Here is a 27,394-nt window from a genome sequence, read left to right on the forward strand (position 1 = left end):
GTTTCGACGCTATCGTAACCGCCACGTTTCCAATCAAGCGTGACTACGGTCTCGACCTGCACCTGCACAGGAGAACGTTATCCGCGAATATATATCGATAAACAACGGTAGCCGGAGACCGGGCGGGCTCGCGGGGAAGTTCCACGTTGCAGATACCGTAGAGGCGCCGCGGGCGACGCGACGCGGAGCGGCGCGGAGTGGCGCGGCGTCGCGTCCCGTCCCCGCGTCTACGAACAGTCAATCGGGCTCCGAGCGTAGCCACGGCCACCACCGAATTCAGTTCACGATGCCGCGTCCTGCTTCGTACATCGTATCGTAGCCTCCTTTGCTCGGCGGCCAAGGTAGACCCGTTGACACGTGCTCGGCCTGTGACAGCGGCGCGACAACGCGGTGTAACCGTAACTCCGCGGAGTTAGAAAAGAAAAGAGAGGGAGGAGAAGAAAGAGCGGGGGGAGGATGCGGACAACCACTGACCAGGTCGTGTTTTATCGGCGAAAGTTGCGACGCCAATGTTTGTGCGTGTATTTTTTCCTGTCCGCCGTGAGTGTGTGCGACATGCGTGACGTTTCTTTGACCGGCCGGGTGTGAACGGTTTACATTCGGATACAAAGGGTCGTTTGTGAAGCAGTGGAACTTTTTAGAATAGGAGTATTCGCGCGAGAATGCACGGCGCTCCGAGTTTCATGAAGAATTATCATTGGCTCCGCATGCGATAGAGCGAAGAGTCGCCCGGTTAACCTTTTTCGTGATAGTGATCAGCAGGAATTTGCAATATCTATTTTGTTGAGGGCCACTTCTTTATTCTGGGTAGGTGTCTTTTGTATTTGGCTACACGCATTATGAAATATGTTATTGCTTGTGAAATTAATTAAATCTAGATAAGAGTTATGGCGACAAGCAGAATTTGAATTATATGACAAAAGATACGAAAAAATTTATATAAGTGTAATTATTAATATATCTGAAATAAAAAAAATTGTTTTGTAATTTAATCGGATTGAATCTTGATAGAATTTAATATAACAAATATTTGTTTTCAAAAAATAGTAAAATTTCAATACGTTCTTGTACGAATACAAATAAGAGCTTCAAACTCGATAGATACATCGTAGCATCCGTTAATTTTGCATTAATTTTATACGCTACTCTGCTTTCATATTAATTGATTGAATAAACGAACAGTTGACAGGATCACTATCGAAAAATGGTCGGTTTTTCTCCCCGGTCGTATATTTTTGTCGACTTTCCGTGGGGATGTCTGGCGATGAAAAAGCCCACTTTCCCTTTGAACCGTTTTGGCTGGTGCATTGCGCGTTCTCTCGAAAATTGATATAATTTTGAAATGTACGGTCCTTTTTTTTATCGTCGCGCTTCTCCCGAAATTTGGCACCAGCCTTTGTTTGCCGATAACGCGGAACAACGCGACCGCAAAACAAACTATTATTACACATGACTGCTGTATACATATGTATCTCTAAAGCTAGATTTTTCTTCTTTTTGGAAATCTATAGGCGTTATTGCATATCGTGTTTTGAAATACACAATATCTGGACTATACATACAGCTACAAGCGGACAAAAGATGATTTCTTGTGTAAAAATAAGTTGAAAGTGTGGAATAAACTTTTTTGTTCGAGGCATTGTTTTCGAAAAAAATCACAGTTTGATTTAAAAATCACATAGTGTGCTTAATGAAGATATGATTTGTGGAAAGACATCGTAAATATTATCATAACGTTCACAGGATTTTATGAATGGCAAGATTAAAGAATATGTGAGAAACATTTAAATTTCATTTATTTTGTTAAAAGAAAAATTGCTTATGACAAAATTTCGGAAGAAAAAAGTTTTATTCTTTCGACTTATTTTTATACATTGATTCGCGTCCTGTCTGGTTGTACTATAAGTTTGTTCTCACTCTGTAAATATGAAAAAAAAACATATATATATATATATGTTTATACAAATTCACATCACGGGCACGTTTACTCAAAGTAGCATTTAATACGTGCAATTAAATTCCTTTGTAAAACTTGAGAAAAGCACATTTTCACGTGCACAATTAATATGGTTTAACTATTTTATTACGTTAGAAAATAGGAAGACGAATATCATGTTACGATATCTCCTGATAAACACAACACATGATAGTAACCCGTCTCCTTTGATTTTTTATCATTACATTATCGCTCTTTTCTTGGAAAGTGTTAATATCCATGAAATCGCCAAAATGGCAATTTTCTGGTTTCTCATGACGCTTAATAGGCAACGTTGATCGCGTCGTGATCGCCATCGAGTTTATTTATCTCCACATGATCGCAACAACTTATTTACGCGTGGGTTTCAACTCTCACAGAGTGCTAATAAGAACTTATCGGCAAATTTATGAAACGGCGGGTGGTAAACTACAATGAATCGCTTCGTTATTAACGGTAATGCTACTGCGCATTTGCTAACGCGAGTTGGCATTTTTTTTCGACCTTTTGTTGACGTGATTTTCGATCGAGTGACATGTTACGTTCCTTACTAATTTTGAAATAATACTTGAATAATTTTTTTAATTGATAAAGTATCAAATTCTTAAATTTTTTAAGAAAAAATATTTTACACTGGAAAAATATTTACATTCTTAAAAGCTTAAGAAACTACAAGAGAATATTTTAGAAAAGCCTTATTAAGTATGTATCATATTTTTATGGTTAAAAATTTCTATGGTTAAGATAGTTATCAATATTTCTGTAATCTATGATTTCTACTTTTCAAATCCTTTTATTTTTTTTTACGTACAATTAATAAAAAGCATGAAATCACAGCATGAAATAACAGTCATAAACTGATATAAATTCAAACTTTCTTTGGATTTCTTAGTAGCTAAGAACCAAATTAATTACGAATTACATTTTTTTTTATACAGCCTTTGATTTGTGATGTAGTAAAGGTTTCTTTCCTTAATAGTAACGTATGTATCTGACGGTCGTGACTAATTATTCTGTACTCTCGACTGAAAGCCTGTGGGCTTTGCTGTGTATAATTAATCAGAAGCTTTCTTGCTATAAGCTTTTCATCGTTCTGCATATATGCAATACGAGTAATCAAAATGATGTTCGATATGAAATAGCACAACGCGATATAAAGAATATTCATATTACAACCAAGTAATTTAAAAGCTTATATTTCGCACAAATTATTAACAATCACGAGAGAGATGAACGCATTTAATATGTCAGCTGGAACGATATTATTTTAATTTTTATGTCATTTATGATTAAAACATTAAAACGATAGTTTAATTTAATAAATAATTTTAATTTAATTATTCAATAAATAATTTTAATTTAATTATTACTAAATAACATTTGCACAATGAAGTATGAGTACAATGAGTGTAAAAAGTATTCATACAAAGAAAATATTTTTTTGAAGAACCTTATTTTTAAAAAGTAAATATTATCCAGTGAAAAATGACTCATTGGATTGATGACGAATTAATATCGATATATGATGATTTCAGCACCAATTCGACATCGATTTGATGTCTAATTGATGGTCATTTCTTGCTGAGTAATTAACAATTTATTCGTAAAGACTAAAGTATGTTTATCAAAATTATGTATACCAATTATTTATATAAAATATATTATTTTAAAAATAAACGGAAATTAAAAAGTGTATTGTTTGAACACTCAAAAAATATTCATATAGTCGAGAAATTTAGCTTCTATCAGGGATACACATAAAGCTTGTTTGTTTATGTTAAAACAGAATGTGTTATGTAAAATTGCTAATTAATATTTATTTCTACATGTAAAATTTTTTTATGAAAAATCTTGTATATACAAATACTTTTTGTACACTGTATATAAAATACAGCATATAAAATATTTTTTAAATTATACATGCGTATATACAGAATGGGAACAAATCTACAATATAATTGAACAGCAAGTGACTTCTTAAATAAAAATAAACCTAAATTGCAGAGTAAACTTTTTCTTCTAAGGCTTTGTTTTCGACAAAACCAATTTGGAAAGTCACGGGATACGTACGCATTTAATTTAATGAAGATAATTTATAGGAAGGTATTGTAAACGTTATCTTGTTTACATAACATCTATATAACTTTACAAGTAGCAGGATTTTAAAAACTATGATAAAGTTAAATTTTATTTATTTTATTAAGAGAGAAATTGCTCACAACAAAGTCTTGGACGAAAAAAGTTTATTTCACACTTTTGATTAATTTTTGTCAAAACAACCTTCTCCCTGTTCGATTATTTATTATATGTATCTCCACCCCGTATAACAAATTTACCAAATAGTATTATAATGTTATTCTAACCTTTATTAATTTTATCAAAAATATTTTTTCTTATGTCTTATTTTAGTAGACTATGTGAATGACTGTATGAATGACTTAGCACTTTCTTTTCCAACGACTCAATTTGCTTTATCATCATAAGCTTAATACGTACCTATCAAAAAGTAGTTTGTATTCTGATACTGTCATAATGTTGGTTATTACGAATTATAAATGTCTAACATTATGATGTAAGTACTGAGAAAATTGTCTGCGATATTACATTGGAAACATTGAAACCTATAATATCACAATGTCACGGATATATAATAGGTAAATGATAAATGTCTTTTGAATCTTAGTGTACTGCATACGTTGAATATTCACAATGACTTAAACGTTGTGACATTCACATCACAAGTTCCCACGACGACATATAATGGAACTGTAAGTTATGCGTCTTATACAGACCATTTTAAAATATTAACAGTATATATATATATATATATATATATATATATATATATATATATATACACGGAAACGATTTGCTATCACATTACAAGTTCAATTGAATAATGAATGGCAAGCTGAAAATCAATCAGCAGTATAACAAGATCAAGTATTCAGTAATATAATGAGATTCACCACCGTATAAATAGATCGTTTTCTTGATGAAGAGCCACTCGTCCTTCTATTCTAAAAGAAGTTTATTGTTCATTTGTTTTGTCGTCTCGCAGTTTTTTTTGAGGTCTTTAATTTTATCGAACGTTACTTCCATCTTGAATTTGTGGTACTTTCTTTCTAACTGCTTTGTTTGTTTCTGTTACACGTAATAGACCATGATATACGATCAAACTTTTTCAATAGTGGTCAACAAATCTGCTCGAAAGTTTATTGACGAGGTATATATTATATCTATATTTCATAACAAAAATATCTTTCTTTCTCGAGCTCTGTCAAAATCTTAGCAACATTAATTATCCTTGAACTTTGATGTCATTGATTCGGAGTACAATGAACGCTACGTAACGATCACTTTATGATTTTTTTTATTGAAACGACTTGGGAATGGTCCCGAATTAAATTCAATAATCATAAATTCGGGTTTGATTAAAAGCATGTTTGACATGATTACATTGCGCTATTCGTAGCCTTAACCACGCATTTTTATATTTTAACTTGAGATTTTATTTCGGAACCTCTCAAATACATTTAAATGACGTAGAAGCTCAAAAAAATCGGATTTAATCGCTCTGGGGGCAATTCAGACTACGCTTCAATCGAAAATGTTATTAGGACTCCATCCAATTAAATTACCCTCATTTTTATTTCGACTCGTTTTTTTTTTGCTGATTTTATGATAACGTGTTTTGGATACGATAAACACTAATATCGCTTTAAGACACCTATATAATAGTACATGAATATAAAATAAAAATTGCAATAATTTACAACTAATTTAACACCGAACATGACTTTCTTCGTTTACCTCATTCAGAATATTGAATTGCAAGAGCTCTTTATTAGATTGTTTCCGATGTCACTGACCTACATTTGGATATATCGAGAGATAACATTGCATATTTGTTATAGTCTTTTGTTCTCTTGTTGTATAATCCGCGCAATCATTAGGTAGAGGCATCCGTTGAAATTCGAATAAGGGAGTGCAGAGTTAATGAGAGGGGGATATCATCTACCAGGTAATAATGGCTTTGTGTCTCATGTTGGTAACATATCATCGATTACGGCCGGTCGTTCAGAAGGTCTCGTTTCGAGGACATTTCGAGGAAGTTACGCAGTAAGAGCCTTCGGATCGATCTCCCCCGTCGCACGTTTACACACTTATCGCAGGGTAGAAAATGAGCTGTTAGTGTCCTGTTAAAGCTATTAACGGCGTTCCGTACCGTATACATATTGCGCGATAGCTTTATCGTCGAAGGTAACATTAACCCTTCCTGTCTCTAATCTACTGTACTCATCACTGTGTTTCATAGCGACTAATCTCACTTTGCGAAGGTAACATTTTTCAAAAATTCATTTTTTCGACAATACTTAGTTCTTTTTTTTTACTTTTCTTTAGAAATGAAATCCATTGTTGCGAATTACTTGAACTTAAAAATGTAATATCAGTCATAAGCGAACGGTATGAAGTGTAATTTATCTCGGCGGCTGTGAAAAGAATTAATTAAAATCAGTTAAACTGATATTTTTTGCTCAATTTAACTCCAGCGCCGATTAACGTATCGTTTCCGTGATATTCTACATTTTCGGCGGTTCCTCCCATATATCTCGGGTCGAACACGTGGCAAAAGCTATTTAACATCGCGTAATAATAATAAAAACAGTCAGCGGCCGCACGAGGGGCGCGATGGGATGCAACAAAATAGCGGTTATATATCAAGTGCAAACGTTTACGCGCAAAGAAATCAGATACGAGCGGGCGGAACCGCGAGGCCAAGTGTTAACAAAAAGAACGGAAGCGGATCCTAACGACCGCGGTGTGCGCTGCCATTAATCACAAGTAACAAACGTTTTAACTCTCTTTCGTCCGTGCACTAAATCCTCGGGGAAGAAGCAAGCGCACGCTTGCTGCAGTATTTCGCCTCCCGCACTGTGCGCCTCTTATATCTGATGCTTTAAGATACGTTCCCATTGTAAAACCAATGCTCTAGGCGAGGATCATACGGACGACACCCACCACGCGGCCGTAGTTCGGTCACAATACTGAATAATTTATAACACGGCGTATTAAATGAGAGCGCGTGTATCTTTTAATGAAAATTTATGTAAAAGTTAAATTTTTATATTCGGAATTGTGTATTGTGATGTTAACTGAGCTGTGCGCACAGAGCGCAAGTTGAGCCATGACCTTTTTTTTTTTATGCGATGACTCGAACTTAACTCCACCGCGTTCCGTTCAAAGCGTTGGCGATTCGACGATTAGCCTAGTCTATTTATTAAACCAACGAACGTGAGATTGTGAATACAACTACATATGCCAAAGGATGCGTTTTGCGTCACTGGGTTTTGTAAATCGTCTCTCAAGCGATAATACATGTCATAAAAATGTTACATGAATCAGCCGGAAATGCCTCCTTTTAGCATTCGTCCGTTACAGTAGAAACTCCGTAGTATGTTTTACAAAGCATTCTAAAGAATAACGTACTTTGAGGAAAGAATTCACTTGGATAATGTTATACGTTACGTATAATAGAGCATGTTGCATATATATGTATAAACGCGATGTGTTAAATTTTCTATGTTAACGTCCAAAACGAAATGATCCGCTATAGCAAACGATCCGGAATAGCAATTTCGGCAACAGAGATGTATTACCGCTCATTAATTTCGGAACATACACGTTTGCAGTCATATGCCGATAGATACGGGTTTGCATTAATGTGAATTAGGGCTAACCATAGTTGATTAAAAATTTTTCTTCTCTGCCTACATTATGGATAGAATTACGAAATAGTAAGTGATAGCATCATTATACTGTAATTAGGTAAACCTCGCTTAAATCACATTATTGATGCAATTCAATCATAATGATGCCCTTTATGCATTATTGTAATTATTAAATGTATGGCTAAAAACGAAAATTAGAATTTATAGAAAACTATCAGTTTTTTATTAATGAGATATTTTTGTTGTCCGAGAAATTAATTTCATTTGATGTAAGCAACTAGTTTGTGCTTGGTTGTTTTTATAACAGTTGCTTTTAGCGGTACAAAATAGAAATTATCGCGATATTAATATTAACTTTTATGCCTTCAGTTTGCTGAAAAATTTTTAATGAAATGTGTTATAAAAACAATATAGTATAAGTATTTAAAAGTAGATATGATACAATGAATAACATTAAAACACAACTTCCATATTAACGAAACATGATCGGTTTACAACATCGGTGGTACAATAACGACTAATAAAATTATTTGATGAACTCGCAAGTGATCATTATATTAATGTATGCCTCTAAAGCAAGACTAATTTTACATTTAGTCTTTTCATTATGCTTTGCTCAACAAGGTATTATTTGAAATTAATATCATATATGGGTCTGTCATTTCGAGAATAGCCGTATGTCTAATGAGAAATTAAATTACTCTTCATATGCTCGGCGATTAATTTCCGTGAGTAAAATTGATAGCAATTTCGAGGAAAAGTGTTATCGAGACAATGTGGAAAACCATTTATCGGGATAGGAATATATTCTCCATTCTTCATTAATAATTAAATTATCATATACCATTTTTTAGAGAGAATTTCGCACAATGAATACTAGCGATAACGAAAAGATAAGATACTTTTGTATATTTTATGTCTTTAATAACTAATACATAAAATATATATGTATTAACATAAATTAAGAAAAATGAATTTCTATACGCGACATTCATTGAACATTAAATCTCTTTCATTCGAATGATTGTGAAATTTATGAGAGCGCTTACATCGTCCACAGTTATGTGAATTTCAACAAAGTTATTAGCGTGTTTTATCGTCAGGCGAAGCTGCATCGCGATCGTCTTTAAGCGGAAATAACTCTACTCGAATATAGTCGAGTTGCACGTTGCATCTCGGCTATAATAACGAGTCACGAGAGGAGAGATAGAGGGAAACGGTGCGAGATGGAGAGGCGCGCACATTCGCAGCCACATCCGAACAATTCGTAAATTACCCGGCAGTTACGGCACATAGAGATACCTGCTGGTATAATCGTGTGTACACGTCACAGGCGTTGGTGTAAGCACCTGCATGCAATGCTGAAAGTACGTGGTTATGTACAAGATGTCATGAGAAGACAAAGAGAGAGAGAGAGAGAGAGAGAGAATACGAGGGAATATCTATATAATAAGAATTTATATATTTATATCTTACAAAAAAGTCTTTTTAAATTAATTTTTACTCGACAAAGATAAAACATTCAGATGTATACAAAATCTATAATACTTCAGATTTTAAATTAAAAAAATATTAACAATAAATAATCACTCAATTGCATTTTTAAAAATTAATTCTTTAAACTATGATTTAATCTTTTAAAAATAACTTCAATTATCTTTGTTTACTGGTTTCTATTTTGCGCAGCACCATGTATATATATAAGTATATACATATAAGTGCACCGGCATAGCCCAGTGCGGGAATCGCATAGATTACTGCATCTCGAGCTGCGAACCATTAGCCTGACCCCTTTCACATTCAATAACGAATATGTGAGTCTGAACGCGCGGTATTGAAGACGGCCAATCTAAAACTGTCAGCTTGTAGTGCTGTGCAACATTTCTAGTTTTTCATCGGCATATCGGATTAATGGTTCTCTTCGAAAGAGTCCGCGGTTCGTTAGCAACCGACTCGTAATATTAGTAGGAATTATTTCATGCGAAGTGGTAAACTAAGTTATTAATCCGTCGAATTCTTTGTCACAGATGAATTACTCCGCATGGAATTAAATCTCTTGATATTGTCAAATTTCTATTAGTTCGTAAAAAAATTCTTCTCAAGGTACATTTGTGTATTACATTCTGATACGTGCGAAACAGGTTTAACTTCTGATTTATTTGATTGCGTGTATTTCGTAATTTAACAACCGTTAATAATAGGTTTGATTGGACATTCTAAGAAAGCCGCATACTTTTGATTGAAAAAATATATTTTAAAAATATATCAGTGACGGTTAAGTAAGTTTAAATATAATGCTAATTGCATAATAGGAGACAGTACAAAAATTGTATGTGACGATGAATTTTAACTACATATCATAACTATTTGACCTAATTCTTTCACGATTAATGATAACATATTATTTTACCTAATTAAATTGTAGGATAAGAATTTGATTCTTATATTCTCAAATATATAAGATTCTTATACCTTCAAATGTTTTTCCATTATTATTGTGTGCAGTAATAACACGAATTCACAAAAAGGAACATTCTTATATTATTCATGTAATTTCTCTGTCACATATTCTTGCCTTCCGAAATAGCTATTACATGAGGAAATTCATAAAAGAGGTCAACCAAATATGACCGATTTTCTGTTAGACGAAAATGGCAGTATGCCAGTCAAACATTGGCTTCGAGTGAGAACCTCTGGCTTTCGCAAAGCACGTTTCCATAAACCTGTATGTACCGCGAACAGTGTATACACGAGTCAGCTGTTTAACCACGGAGAATCGTGCACCCGAGGGTCGAGGCAATTCGCTCGTAATAACGGAAGTGACGCCGGGTCGACGTCGGTTAATCGGATGTCGTCGGGAGTTCGCTATTGCTGCAATGAAAATGCCGACGATACGTTATGGGGAAACCTGATGACAATGAAAATTTGTCATTGCCGATGAAGTCGATAGTCTTAAGATACTTAATAAGGATGGGCTTCATTGATGACAAAGAAAAATTTTTAGATATTCTTACTTTTATATTTTGTTTTATTTTATTATCGAAATCACATTACTCTCTGACTTAAATCTTTTTTTTTTTTACATTGGGATCTAAACAATTTCGATATCTCTATTTATTTATTTTAATGAGAATTATATCTTTATATAAGAACAACTTTTCTGAGATGAAACATTATTTATAACAAAGAAGTTTACATAAATTGCTACTATTTATCTTTATATTGCGACACATGTTATCAAATGTTACAACCCAAGAACAAATAAATGCTATTTGGATCCAGAGAACTTTTAATTCTTCTCATTAAAATAAGTTTAAAGCATCCTGAAAGTAATAAACGGTAGTTTATATTCTGAGCATACTGTGAGATATAGAGATTACCAGGACTCCCCAAAGTTTACGAAAGTCCTGGGCGCTAAATTATATCTAGGATTAAAAGCGAGATTACAGATAAATAGATTACAATGAGAAAATTAAATTTTTCTTGAATTAACCCGATAGTGTTAATGCTGGTTATCCGTCATCGTAAAAAATTGGTCATCGCTGGAAAATTTAATACGTATTATGGTTAATTGATTTCGTTATCGATTATGGTAGAATCTGATTGTACGTTTAATATGCTTTTAATAAAAATTTTCTCGATTGTCCTACTTTTGAGAGAAATAAATAGAAATGTCGATATGAAATTATAATAGACATCTTTTATAATCGTCGATATATTGCAGATGCGATAAGGGAAATGGTCAATGTAGTGCGATAAAATTGGATATATTGGCCATTCGGATATGCCATCAGATCATATTTTATCAATTTCGAGATAGTGAATTAATAGGCTAATTACTGCGTGTTTTGATAGCACAATGTATGATTTCTAAGATTTAATATATATATAAAATTAATCATTTATACATAATTTAACAATCATATCTTCCTATATGACGAATGATCGATATGATTTACTCTACAAAGTTGTTACTCTTCTTTTTCTACAACAAAAAGAAAACAAAGCTATCTTACGTGTGCATACGTAGTCGCGGTTATCAAAACAAAGGCAAATCTATCTCGCCTCTCACTGACACAGTCACGTAATCCGACTTTCCATTCGTATCTAAACCATTGGAGAGAGAGAAACCGTGTCGTTGCGCTCAGCAATGCCAACGATTTGTCGTATTTAATTGGGCGCTTGTCCGGATAATTAATTGCCACAAGGCCCCGGGTGCACTGCAATTAGCCGCGACGACGGTATCTGAAGTATCGTGGTCCTCGTGTGGAGAAAGATATCCTTTTCTCTCAACGAGGCGACATCTCGTTTGTGGGAACGCTTCGTAAGCTGCTCGGCCTCTTCAACAAGGCAGCCCTCGGTGCCCTTCAGGTGTGCCGCAGCGATTAATCTCACCTGCGGGCCACGGTGACCTCTCGGAAATTGAATTGGCTTATCAGCAACGCAATGAATCAACCGCATTATTCGGCCGCAGCGTCACGTCGCTGTTATGCAAACGTTGCTTGCAATGTGCTGTGCTATCTAAATTCGTCGCGAGGAGTTCTTACTCACGAGCAGGCAGATCGTTTTATAACATTGAGGCCCTATTTTTCTTTTTCCGATTAACTGGTGATTTAAACTTAACGTCACTTAACTCGATAATGTAAAAATTGTTTTTTTTTCCTACCTTCCATTAGTCACTAAACTGATAATTTCTGTGGAAGCTTTAAAAATGATTAATCGTAATTTTAAAAAATATGAGTTTTTCATTGTCATCAGGTTAAATCTGATCATAAGTCAACTAGAAAATGAAAAATCGGGCCTTAATATCATTATATTCTTTCTCGGTCCAGAATACAAATGGGAAGCAATAAAGAAAGGAAAGTAACAGAATAATGTGATCATAAATAGAATGAAATTTTTTCGCGACGAGGCATTTTTCGTTTTAGAGTATTTCGACGTCAGAATGAATTCCGAATCAGTGGCTTCCTCCTGCTCCTGATCCGGTCAGATTCTTTCCAGATATTTTCCTTTGCGACGACCGGAACATCCGTATTGAAGTGTTCGAAAGTGTCGACCAGCGCTTTCTTTGTTCTTCCGGTGGAAAGGGCAACAGTGTTTTGCTCTACTCTTTAAAGAAATTGTTTCGTGTTGGTCTACACTACTTTGAGGGTAACGCGGTCTTCGGTAACCCGTGTTGCTGTATAGCATACACGCGCACTATTCGCTTTCCAATTTACAGTTTATCGACAACGGCCCGACTATGTCGAAAGAAGAAAACTCTCAGGATGCGGCATTCGCGTGTGCAGTGTGGTAATTTCGACGAATAAATGAAAGAAGAAAAACTCCTCTAGTCTGCAGAACGTAAACAATTAAAGTACGATTATTAAAAAAATTGAAAGATGGAATGTATTACTGAGTCTATCGTATAATAGCTGCAATTCATAAAGCGTGAAATATCTACTTTTATCTATTAGAAATGTACATAACAATATATTATATTTTTATATTTTCCTTTCTGCTACCAAAAAAGTACTAAACTTTAATTAATATTTTTGTTTGAATATAATTCCAGGAAAATATTTACTATCGCAAATGTAGGTGACTGGGACAGCATATACTTTTGTTAAATTTAATCATGGCACCCATCCATGAGTAATTAAAAAAAATTTCAGATTTAAACTTTCTTTAGAGACTCGTGGACCACGATTAAACGTAACAAAAATACATGCTGTCCAAGTCATTTACGATAAATGTTACACATATTTGATACAAAAATTATTAATTTGAACTATCATTATTTTTTTATTAAGTAAATATTTATTTATTGTAGTAAATGTTAGTTATTCAAAGAAATATATATTAAGATTTAGTAAATTGTTTTCAATTTAACATAGCTATTAATATGATTTGATGATAATCTCATCTAATTTCTATTATTGATATTTATTCTAAGATTTTTTTGTATTATTGCGCACCACACGCGCTTAGATCTGCTTCCGCGAACAGAGAGCTCCCGCTTTTCGAATAATTTGGTTATCGATGGCGGAAAATGTTCCGTTAGAGCACGGACCGACATTAAAGACAGGAAAAGGGATTGATTAAGGAATTTTGCTGCATATCCGGTCTGAAAGCTTTGTACTTTCCACGATAAATTCTCGCTGATGATAGATATTGCGTTACATTTCTCATGCCCGGAAGGGATGGTGGATTAATTTTTAAACAGCGTCCCTTAGGTTCGCATTCTCGATAAGGAGAGACAGACGAATGGATATTGTTAAAATTGATCACAATGATTCGTCGTTTTTCGTTACACATCTCTCTATTATGCATTGTCTCGCGATTTTGCTGATTTTGCTCTTCGCTATGCCACAAAGAAAATTGTTTAGGAAAGTTTTTGACGTCTGAGTTGCGGTACTAAAGCAAGATAATGGCGGCTCGAATAGTTACGCATAATGAGAAAAGTTTAGTAGCGTGTCTTCGAGCTCGGCGAATTTTACAGATTATCGAGGACGTTGAAAAGTTGAAGGATATAAGCAATAAGAAAAGAGATACATGTGATTAAGTTATTTCCTTTCACAAAATACTTATAATGTATACTCAAGGCTATATTTAAATGTTAAATACGTCTTATAAGTTAGTAAAACAAAGTGAGCGCAGTGGAATCAATTCTAATTAACATTTTTATTTCTTGTTCGTTCGTTGTTAAAAGTTGCCAAAGAAAAAAAAATTATTGCTGTATATTCATAAAAAATAATGTTCCGCTAAAGGAAGATTTAAGTTAGCAGAACAATATATACATAAGAATGAAATTATGCTCAATGATTAGTAGGAATTTGTTGTCGAAATATCCAAGTTTGAATCTGTTATTTGCGAACTAAGTGGAAATAATAAAAAAACCTCTGAGCACACGATTCAAGAATAAAGTATGAATTTTGATATTCCCTTAAAATTAGTACTGAAATATTGTCTGAGTTTTGTTGTTCTCGAAATGTACAATTAAAAATGTAATGCGTATAAAATAATTATTTCGAAAGTAACAAATTTGAAACTTTTATATTTTGACAACAAATTTGGGCAATATCTGAAGACAGACCAAATGTAGAGCGACAAATTTTTTTACTGGTACTTTCTTCTTGTACCACCTGCACGTTGAAAGGTTTTTCATTATTATTTACAGTTTTTTCACGGGTTTTTCATTATTATTTATAGTTTTTTGCAAGTTTCGCAGGATTAAACAGAGTTTCAGCTGCTACTTTCAATTTTGATTTTTATTTTAAAACATGCGGAAATCTTTTTTTATTTTTATAAAAAACTATAGAACTACGAAAAGTGCTACTGGAACTGTCATTACTTTTTTGATATCAATAAAATGTGCTAACTTCACATTTTGGAATTATAGAGCAACATGTGCTGATACCTTATCTTTCTTATCGCCTACATATCGCTGAGAAATTTTTTCGATATTATTTATTTTGCAGATAACTGATTCGAAACTTGAATATTTCGACAGCAACAAATTAACAACAAATTCCTCCAACAAATTATTTTTAAGTGTAATTTCGTTATTATTTATTTATTGTTTTGCTAACTAATCTTCCTTTACGGAACATCATTAAAAAAAAACTAACAGAACAACAAATTTCTTTTTTTGGCAACTTTTTAGCAACAAATGAACAACAAATAAAAATATTAGTTAGAATTGATTCTGCTCACTTTGTTCCATTAATTTATAAGATGCCAAATGCTACACCAATAATTTAACATCGTAAAAGTAAATTCTATTAAGTGCCAAGATTTCTTGAAATAATCTGGTCACTCTGTTTCACTACATTCGTGTATATGATTCATATATATCAATCGTAAGCGTTTTAATTTGTCGAACCATTACGCATCGCCGGAATAGAATTGTTTGTGCCTACTGCTAAATTGTGTTGTCATAAAACTGCATTGCGATTTAAATTACCTTCACGCTACACCGAGTATTGCGTTAGTGTACAACTTCCAATTTACTACTTTAGGTTTCTATCAGATGACCTCTCGTGCTTGTGACGAAACGGAAACTCTGTATCACGTAGTCATTTAATTTTTTTCGATATTAAAAACTGTGATACAATTATAAATATATCGGATAAATGCTGTCTCTTTTTTTATTATATATATAGTATTAATTAAAAATCAAACAAAATAAGTTTCAAAGTACCGTATTCACAAGTACCGTAAATAGCAAAAACATATACAAATTTGACACGAGATATTGTTACGGGAAATTTTTATATATCAGCTTTTACTGACATTTTGGTATTCTTTTGTAACAAAAAGCTTCAATTTTTATATTGTAAAATTTAACGCATTTATGCATTTATATGTTATAATGCTTTTACGGAGCTTTCCATTTACTATACTCTTTAAAATTTTTTAAAGTGAATCTCACTTGAAAGAGTGAAATCTCACTATTAAAGATTGAAAATTGATTCACTCTTTTTCAAAATTCGTTCAATTTTTATTCTTTAGCGTTAGATGCCATTCCAAAGAGAGTGTGTATGTGTGTGTGTGTGTGTGTGTGTGTGTGTGTGTGTGTGTGTGTGTGTGTGTATATGTGCGTACAATATATATAACGTAAAATTTTGTGAGATAGAAAAACAATATTTTTATTGATATAGAAATCGAATATTTTTTTATTGACATTATAATAGCAATTATCTTCAAATTTAAATAATAATTGCTATTGTTTCCGATATTTTGATGCATATTTGTTGACTTTGCTTTCGAATGCTTCTTATTATATGATAACGTTTGCACATTAATACAATGCGTCCTTTGCATAACAGATTTATGCTACCGTCACATTAATATTACAATTTGCATAAATACAATGTGCTTTTTACATTAATAAAATGCACGTGTACATAACATAGTGTTCATTCGTACACAATATTATAAATGCGACGTATATAGGTACATACATACAATTGTTCGTTATACTTTGCATCGCGCTACTTCCACGTTTCGAAATGTCCTTCGGTTTAACCAAAACCTTGACATGAACTGTGTTCGATTTGATTGGAAATTTTTGTTATAACATTGTAGCTATCTATAATATATGCGTATAAGCCTATACGGATAGCAATAGCTAGAATAAGTGAATCCGGTCAAATCCCGAACAGGGCACCTATCGTGGAACAGTCGGAATGGATTTCGATCGGAATTATTCAATTATTCTCTAGATTTCTAGGAAAAACGGAATAATTTCGATCGGAATTCATTCCAACATGTTCTATGATAGATATCAGATGTATGTCGACTAGAAGTAACACAGGCAACTTTACAACATCAAAATCGTTCAATTTGTTGACGACGACGATTCACGACGCTCGATAAATGAATCGATTATGCAATTGCGAAGTATTATTATGCATCATCAAGACAATATTGTTGATCGTATTCGACGACAATGCACGGGGTGTAAATGCTTGCGTTAGCTTTTCGAGAGACGTGACGGGCAAGCTCGAGTAAACATGGCTTCGTCGAGATTAAGTAATCCGGCACATTCGATACAAGTCTCCGAGTTGTATCCGATTGAAGATCCCAACGGGCAAAAATACACGCGATTCATCGATCCATGAAGAAAACAAAAACATACAGGATACTTGCTAGGAATACCAATGTGAATCCGAACGAATTTCTCCCATGTTGGACGAAAGAAACTGTGCGTCGCAAGCGCGTTGCTTCTTTTAAGGAGATTTCAAGTTTGAAAGCTCTTCTGGCATCGCGAACTTCATGTAAATAAGGATTGTCCAGTAGTGCTGTGCGTTAGTATTTTGTGTATATGTCTTCGCGAGCCTAGATTCAACATTTTCAAAATTCTTCAATCTAAGTTCGATATTACTATCGATATTCGAAATGTATGATTTTCTTTAAAGGAATACTTATCTCTCAATATAAAAACACTTGATATAATGTGTGTAAACACTTGATATAATGTGTTTATTTTATCGCTTCAATATCGTAAGATAAAAAATGACTTAATATCTAATCATGGTTTCTTATAATATATTATATAATTTTAATTGTTATCTGACAATTTTAATTGTGTGTGTGTGTGTGTGTGTGTGTTTATATATTTTTAATCATTTTTTTCTATATAACGTTTTATACATATTTGGAATATCCATTCTTATTTTTTATTTTGCTAAGAATTAATTTAATTTTATACGCTGATGAATATTAACTTTACTTTTAAGAAATATACGTGACAGTCACAGTCAAACAAACAACTGATTTAAAATGTCCTGAATTTCAGCTTGATCAGCAATTATGCTATAATGAAAAGCGAGCCACATTATTTTATTACGCATTGGTTTTGATTCTGAGTAGACATGCGAGATGCAATGGGTAATCATGATACGTAAACTAGCTCAAGTTTCCTCATTTTGATATACATCCTGTTAACACAGGATGCTTCATAGGCATTTATAATGTAAATTTTCCATTGAATTTTGTCGCATTAACGCAAATTAGTTTTTTCCTCTTTGTTACATTTAGAATGCAATCTTTTTATTGCTTTTTGACAAAATTTTTTATAAAGAACGCTACAAAAATACATACACATTATTCAGAGGTGATTAATGTGATTGTGATGCATTTATCTCGAAATAACGCTTAATTTATAGATTGACATTTATTAGAGAATTCTCAGCAAACAACGAGAAACATTTGATGCAAAATGCGAATCTTTTTGATGTATTTTGCTTTTTAACGAAGACTTCACTATAAAGTATGGATGCTACAATACAATATATATATTTCCGCGATGTAACGTTCAGAATATTCTCGAAATACCCTGGGAAATTATAACGATGTGTTTGTAAACCAAGTGAAAAAACTTCTGCGGAATAACCAATTTTCCTGAGATGCTCTTATGAATATCGAGTTTTATCAAGTTTGAAGTTTTTCTTTTCTTATTTTTTTATTAAGTGACATTTTCTATAAAAAATTTAAAAAAAGTGGAGATAAGGACACAAGTTTTTAAAAATTCTTATACGGATAAAATTAAAATTCGATCAGTAATGTAATATTGTGTTTAATATGCAATAAATTATTTTGCCAACACTACTAGTTTTTTGTTTAAATTAATTCAGAGTGTTATCGCGCAAATATTGTATATGTTGCAAGCATTGTATTTGTTGCAAACAAAAAGGGATTATTTTATTTATTTGCAATTGCTAATATTTAACAATTCGATAATTCCAATTTTATTTATTTCATGAGGCAGTGTTAATATTGCGGTACATTCTGCGTTCAAACGCAGAATGTATACTCTTCAGTGATGTACAAATTAAAAATGAAAACTCTCTTTGCTATTTTATTCGGTTTCAATGCACATGTTATATAAAATATTTAAAAATAAATTGCTTTCTTTTTTCATGTTACAAGCATTTCATGTATAAAAAGGCATGTCAGCATCACTATTATTCATACGAAATTTCGTTGCACAAAATTCGTTACATATATCCTATATCACTGAGCATTATTTACGCGTATCATATTATTTCTAGTTTCCGAAATATGTACCAGAATTTGAGCCGACTGAAAATTATCATTAATTCTACTCACCATACTTTGTTCCGAATATTATACTCGTTAAACTACATTAAAAACGTGATGCGGCGAATCGTTTGACCATTTAAAAATGTTCCGCGGCTTCGGAGCTGTAACTCGATTTGCAGGTAGCAGTTATCAGTATGCATTTAATTCTCTTACCAAATATTTATTGTTTACCGATATAATAGCACTACGTGCTTCGATGTTTCGCTTACATCACGTAAACATACATGACTCGCAATTCTCGCATGCAGTCCTCATTCACTGTAAAACAAAATCATCTCATTAAACACGTATTTATATCCTGGGAATATTATATACGAAATGAATAATTAACCGAGTGAAAGAGTATTCCGCGACATTGATAATCCCGTAAAGAACTCTAAATTTGTACGCTTAAATCTTTGCAAGATAATTATGATATGTTGCGAATGTGAATTAATATTGTGGAATTACTTTTTTGGAAAATGTTGGTGAATAATAAAGTTAAATCGCAAAAATGCGGACCTGCGGCGCTGAATTTTTCCTAGATTTCTACCGGATTTCCATGTGCAGAGATTTTAATCGAAAGTTAGCTTATAGTTTCACAAAGCGCTCACGCTTCACGTTCCTCTCAACTTTAAAGGAACTTGGAGAAGAGCAAAAGTTTCTGGGTTTATAGCTTTTCCATCAGAAACTTACACAACGAGATACGCATATGTTCAGTATTTTAAACAAGGTACTTTCATAATTTCTCATTAAATTTGGTTTTTCTCTCCAATGCTATCGCAATTTTTAACATTTGGAAAGATGTTTGGTCTGTTCATCAAAATCAATTATTTTTGTTATTTTGCATTTTATTTATAAAACTTCATTATAAATGATGTGCGGTAGATTGCTTAAGAACGCACCAATCTCTTGTTCCCATATCACTGACGAATTGCTTTTATTAGATCAGAGTTGAAAATAGAAAATGGAGTTCTTTTATTTCTGGATCTTTCTATTTCTTGACAGGTCTGTAATCACGTGTTTATTTTACGGTATTCGCAGTCATCGATATATCCTCGTAATTTTTACGAGACAAACCGTACGTTTATTCTTCACTGCTATCTTTTCGGTCATCACATTCGGAAAGCGGTCTCCGTTTCTGGAATTTATGTCGACGTCGTTGTGCGCGGAGCATATCTGACTTTGCGCTTTCGTGTGCGTAAAAAGGAAGTATAAAACGGGACGTGCCGGCCGGGTATGAAAATTTTATTCGCGCTGTCTCTATTGCACGACCTCCGGTACTATTTTGTTCCTCTATCTGCGAAAGCGAGCCCTACCTGTGCCGCGCCATTTTTCACGAGGAAAACTCCATTACGGCGTAATAGCGCGCGATGAATCACCTCCCGCTCTCTTAAAAGCGCCAACGTCGCCAACTCGGCGTCCGAGCTGTAAGAGACACCGGAAGTAAGAGGATAACACTGGGAATGCGAGGAAAAACGAAACTCCCGCTCCTTCTGTCATATCTCTGTTCTCACGTTTTGGCGAATTAACGACAAAACGACGAGACCTGATTTGAATGCTAATTTTTGTATAAAATTTGATTAGAAAGAAAATTTGATTCGAAAGATTGGAAAATTATTTCTGTGACTTATGATTTTAAGCGTATTAAAGAGAATAGAAATGTCAATGAAAATTAACAAGGACATCTAACATACCAATATTCTGAAGTATCTTTAATTCTTCTTCTATTGATATTTTTGATAATTACAAGAAATAATCAGTTATTGAAAAAGATTATTATAAAATAAATAAAAAATACAATTTTACATAAAGTAGTAAATAGTAGTACAATTTTTATAGCTGCAAGATTATTTTTATGAGAAATATAGATTTTCTAGAAAAATACTCTTTTTCAAAAAGATATTTTGATTTTAGAAGATTAATAGATAAAAATCCGTGATTATTATGCACGCTCCGATTCACACGAAGGCGTTTAACACATTGAGCGTTAAACGTTAGCACTGAAATAAGCTGTAAGATTCTCGCGTAATTAAAACGTGACATTTTGCATAAGGTTACCCTTTCTGCACTTTCAGATCGCATATAACATTTATAATATACTTCAAGTTTTTATCTTGACATGGTTCATATTAAATATTGTAGTAAAATTAAGTCTCTAATATCCTCCCTCATTACATTTCACATTATGCTACGGTTTTCAATTATGCTCCGCGTTCTGCATTGCACAAGTTACGTTACACGATACAGCGCACGTGGCTCGATCATTAATCCGCTCGTGTACAACGCTATTCGTCAATTCAACATAATTTTCTAATGACGTTCGCATCTGCGATGTTGAGGCAATTTCGCGGATACAGCAGTGCGAAGTTCGGAGGCCACAATCAAATTGCTCACGAGGACAAATATTTGAGGAGCTTGTGCAAATATGTGTATCGATGAAACATTTCGAGAGGATGTAAACCACGACTACAACTTAGTTACTAATCCCTGATCCTCGGTTTGACCTAAAAAGTTGTAGTTAATCTGATGCCGGTGAAGTTACTTTGCTCATAAGTATTATTTGAGTTTAATTTAATTGAAGAATTTGTCACAATTAAAACTGAATAAATCAATTTTTTTATCAAATTTTTTATCAAATTGTTCTTTATCAGTGGTTTTTTTATCACATTATAAATAATTTTGTTGACAAAAGTCAAATAGGAAACGGAGATATAAGTTTAACATTTACGAGGAATTTTTGTTAAAAGCATTTTGTAAAATTTTGTAAAAATAAATGTAAAAATTTATTGCGTTATGTTTTAAATAATATTTTCTTCTTTAGCTTTATTATTAGGAATATTATAAAAAAATATATAAAATATTATAAGATAAATAGGTAGTAAGTATAAAATTTCAAAAAATTAGACAAGTCTGGAGATTCTATATTTTTTTAATGAATCTCAATTAATCAAAGTCTAAAACTTTGTTCTTATACTTATTACATTATTTCAGAGAAAAATTACCATATTTATATAATGAACGGTTTGAAGATAATAAGTTTTCTTGTTTTCTAAAAAAACTTAACTTTTTAGAATTATTTAATTTTTATGAAAAACTAATCTAATTTAATATTTGAAAAAGATTTGTTTTTTTTTTACAGGTTCAATCCTTTTTTTGTTATAAATTTTTATAATAAATTTTTCATTGATTTTATGGAGATCACATGTGTTATTTTAAATTTTTAATTGTGACAATTCTTTTGTTTTATCTGATTTATTTGACGCCACTATAAATGTAACAATATAACTGAGCTTCCGTACAATTTTTTTTACCGGAAATTTTTCACGAGATAAAAATGAAATGTCAACTGAGCAACATAGAGAAGTATACTATAATTCTCATAATTTCTTTCGCTTCTCCCTTGAAAAATCTCGTTGATCTCGTTAGTTATATGCATGCGAGAAACTTCGTGAGAGCCCTTCTCTCTCTGAACTTTTTTGCTGCTCTCACGTAAAGTATTCTTTCCCTTCGTCACTGTATCGTCCGGAATTGCTCAAGAGACACTGTCTCTCTACAAGCTTAATGAGAGTGTCTTCTTTGCGGAACAATCGTAAAAAGATATGAGATGGAAGATACAGAAAAATAAACGTTTAACGGACACTACATAATGAAAATATGGTAGTACCATATTATCCTTTTATGAAAATGTAACAATTTTGGAATAATATAGCCAAATATTAACCAAAATTTGCTAATTGTGATGAAAATTTCACGATATATGATATATCTTTATTAATATTACAAATGTTTAATTTTAGTTAGTTGCGTGAAAATACGTCATTAAACGAAATGACTTAGGCAACCCCGCGACTAATGAAAGGTTAATATTCACATTTATATAACATTGATATTTATTTATGTAATTATTCCCTCACCTACGCATATTATATACTTTATAATATGATCCGATTATATACTTTTTCATCATGCTTGGCTTGATTCATTTGAACTCTCTCATTACTACGAATAATCATAGACGTGGACATTTTATAAATATCTCAAATCAAATAATATAAATATTAAATCAGTTCAGATACAAACATTATGTAATTTGACTGTTCAAAAATCGATTTATACATTTTGTTTTTGCTTTCAAAATAAATATTAGGATATGATTACATAGCACGATACAATCAATATTGTCTCGATATATTAAATATTTTCTTTGTTAAGTGAAATTCTTATCAATCTTTGATCGAAGCGAGTCGAATAGTCTGGTTCGCGATATTCAAGAATCGATGCCGCCATAGTCCTTTTAACGGATACTCAAAACATCAAGTCGTAGAACCCAGTTCGCCGGACTATCGCACAATGTCTACGACGCCGAGAGAAAAGCGTCCTGAGCGGTCCATTTGGATTGGAGTATTTGCACAAAGTGCAGTGAAAAGGACTGCCGCTAGTTTTTCTTTCGCTCCTTCGCGCTTTTCTCAACACGGCATATTGAGAATACATAAGAAAAAAGATATATAGACGTTATGTGAAAAAAAAAAGACAATTGCGCTTCAATGATTCAAAATTTTATTAGCGTCGTCATCTATATATTTTTTACTCTATCCAAATTCGATAAATTCCTGCTTAATCAAATTAGGAATTTTTAGATAACAGCTTCTTCAGATTCCTCTGAGCTGAAAATTGAATTCTTCTCGTCGATTTCCTCACGATGGCAGTCGTTTCGTTTTCTTGCATCGTGTCACTTCTAGGCACAGTTCTTTCTTTAGTCTCTTTTATCCCTTTCCTTCATGGTTTTCTTATTTCGGTCCATTCCTGAGGCATATCGACAGGGAAGGCAACTTGCCAAGATACCTAACTCAAAAAATTCTTAAGAAATCTCCGATTTTAGATTACACTGATTTTAGATTATACTGTATAATTTTCACAAGAAATTCTATGATTCATTGAATAAGTTCTAGTTACGTATGAATGTGCTGATTAAAAATGCATTTAAAAAATTTTTTTTTTAATTTGAATAATTTCTAGAATTGTATTGGTATAAACCATCGATGTGTTACAAACACAATTCATATTTTAACGTTCCTAGCAATTTGATCTTCATTAATTGCTTTTCGTATAATATTACGATTCTACTATCACGCAAATAAATTCAGCACCGGATCGGGTCATTTTAATGCCCAATCTACAATTCGAATATAGATTAAAAGATATAAAGTTCAAACTAACGATAAACGGTAGTCATGTCACAAAAATGCCAATAAATTTTCATTGTTTTTTTTGCGTTTATAAGTGCTTATAAAGCAATTAAAAAAATATTGCAAAAAGGATTAATGATTAAATTGCTTTTCTAATGGAGAGACATTATATATATATACATATATATATATATATATATATATATATATATATATTATAATACCTTCATCTCATGCATTCCCATCATTTGCAACTGATTGATGGGAGTTTCTAAACATGCACGAGCTAAGCGACGGCTCTCTAAGCGATCGGTAATACATCAATTATGCAAATGATTGCGCAGTCGGGTCTACGCGCAACGATCTGCGAAATCATTAAATGACGCGTGGATTTCCTTTAACATGTCCCAAGTTAGTGCAGAACCAGTACCGCGACACGAACATGTATGACTTTTTAAAGTTGACAAACGAGTCGAGACAGTTCCTTCCCCATTCACCATCTAAGTGCAACGGCCATCTCGTAACTACAATACAATCAAAGTGGTCGGCCGACGCGCGCCTCCATTACGTCACAGTGAAACCGACGATTTGCTCGTTATATAATGTATCGACGAATTTAACCGTGGATGATTCGCGCGTGAAGGATGACAGGAAGTTACACATTTGCGCGCACGCACATACGCATAATCAACAGAGCGCATGTGCCCTTGTAAGGTAACTTTCGTTACCCTTGGTCATTATTGAAACATGCGTCGACATGACCGCTGGCATAACCGACGAACCGGCCGTGAAGATTGAACCTTGAATACGAATTTAAAGAGTTGCGTCTGTCCAAAGTGAGCTTTGGTCAAACCCGTAGCTGGGAGCAGCGCGTGCAAGTCGGGTCATTGATCACATTCTCCCGATCTACCTTGAAGATCGTACTAATCGCATTATCCAATTGATCTTCGCAATGTCAACGCTCTAGTAATATCGTTCAACCGAGAGTATTTTTCCAACGACAAGGCAGGATCTGTTTGTATTAGCTTGACAGAATTAAAAAATATACTCTCTAAATCTGAATCAATGGATAATCACTGATATCAGTGTCAAGTGTGCCACTGATAATCAGTGAATGAAATGTAATCCCTAACCTAATTAATCTTTATTATCTAGTTAATCTTGTTTCAATGCATAAATTCAGGGCATATGGTATTGGAAGATTGAAATTAATGTGCAAATATTGATATTTTATTTATATGATACTCAAATTTTCTTTTTTAGTTGAATTTTATTATCATTGCCAACTATACCACTGGGTAATCAGTGAGTACTCATATTCAGATATCGAGAATATTTATATAAAATAGCCAGACATTCCTGCTCCAATATCTATTACTTTATAAATTACTGTCATGTTAATTTTGGAGTTGGAATAAAAAAATACATTATTTTTTATATATACTGATGTGAAATGTATAAGCCTTGATATTTTTCAAATAGCAATTTATTTATATAATATTCAATAAATTTATGTTTAATTTAATTCAATTCTATGGCATGTGGAAATAAATAGACTTGACTCAATTAAACATCACAGTTTTTGCTTTATATGCATGGTAATGTATAAAGTGTGCGACTCGTACGAGCCTTTGTTTTATTATCCTAAGCCAGAAACATAGTTAACACGAGAGCATCCGAAACTACGTTATGATTCTCCGCATGACACGAGTATTCTAAAGCACTAGGCGAGAATATTCCCTTAATTAGTTTAGTTACATTTCCATATTTGTAGACGAGCTTTCAAGTCAGGCATATTTTCATAGACGAGACATTTTCTTGACTTAGGATTTTGTAAACGTGCAATCAGATACAGTAAAACGCTTTGTATGATTTTGTAAAAAATGCAAAATGTAATTAAGATGTTTTGTTGTACAGTGCATTACTTAAATTTGATTACATTAGCATAACAACCCAAATTTTACATTTTAAAATTTGTATTGTACAATCGAGACGCATAATTGCGTGAAGTATGAATGTTCTATTAATAATCTTGGCGTTTTATGTTTAGAGAAAAACATAATAACACTAATCTTATACGACATTGACCGTGATTGATCCGGTTTTTACATCTTACAAATAGCACTTATCGTAACATTAGGTCACTCGGTTGTTTATATATTCGTATCTTGTTGGTATGCAAGGAATTCACGCTTGATTTAATATCAACGTAGAATATTAATTGTAATCCTTTTGCGCGACATAAATTATATATAATTATGCTTATGATACTCCGAGCAATGTCAAGTCATTGGAAAATATAACTCATTCCCGTTAAGCAAGAATTCAAGGCAACTTTATTGTCTATTTCAACATAATATCAATTTTATCAAGAATTAGAATATCCTATTTTCTATAATTGTTAAATATTATGGTGATGTTATATTAATTAATTTTTTTGTGTAGCTATGTTTATAAAAAAAGCATAATTAATTACTTTATGCTTACACAATTAATGTTATACAATTTAATTTGATATATTGAAATTGAAATATTTATTATTAATTACACATTACTACACTCATCACTATAGAATAATAATTTTTTAATCGGAACTAAGAATCTTAAATAATACAGAGTTAAAGCACACAATTAATGCTTTCCATATCGAATGTATAAACTCCATGTCAATAATCCGATATTTCAGTAGCAATTATTGTTAATTATAATCATATAAACTCGCAGGACAGATACTTTACCATTCTTATTGACAATTGATATTAATCCTTTATCAGCAATATGTAATTTTGCATCAGCATTTGAATGTTCGAACTTCAGTGAAGATTTTTATATTATTTCCTCGAGTGTTCCGAACCGTATAAAAATCTAAAAAAAAAAAAAAAAAAAAATTCTTGCATTTGTGGACGCTTTATAGCAATGAGTTTTTACAA

The 27,394-nt window shown here is 32.7% G+C and overlaps 1 protein-coding gene across 2 annotated transcripts in view; it reads left to right on the forward strand.

The window, feature by feature from the left end:
- LOC105148847 (protein gustavus) overlaps nucleotides 1-27,394 on the forward strand; it is a 272,603-nt gene that overhangs the window by 25,166 nt on the left and 220,043 nt on the right. The window contains exon 1 of one of the 2 annotated variants that reach the window (XM_087404856.1): nucleotides 299-807. The exons of the other annotated variant lie outside the window; for it this stretch is intronic. The gene's annotated coding sequence lies outside the window, so the exon portion shown is untranslated. Of the gene's footprint in view, nucleotides 1-298; nucleotides 808-27,394 lie in introns of those variants that run through there. 2 annotated transcript variants of the gene reach the window in all.

Source organism: Acromyrmex echinatior, chromosome 3 (genome assembly GCF_024713525.1).
Source record: "Acromyrmex echinatior isolate Ae372 chromosome 3, ASM2471352v2, whole genome shotgun sequence".
Classification (NCBI taxonomy): domain Eukaryota; kingdom Metazoa; phylum Arthropoda; class Insecta; order Hymenoptera; family Formicidae; genus Acromyrmex; species Acromyrmex echinatior.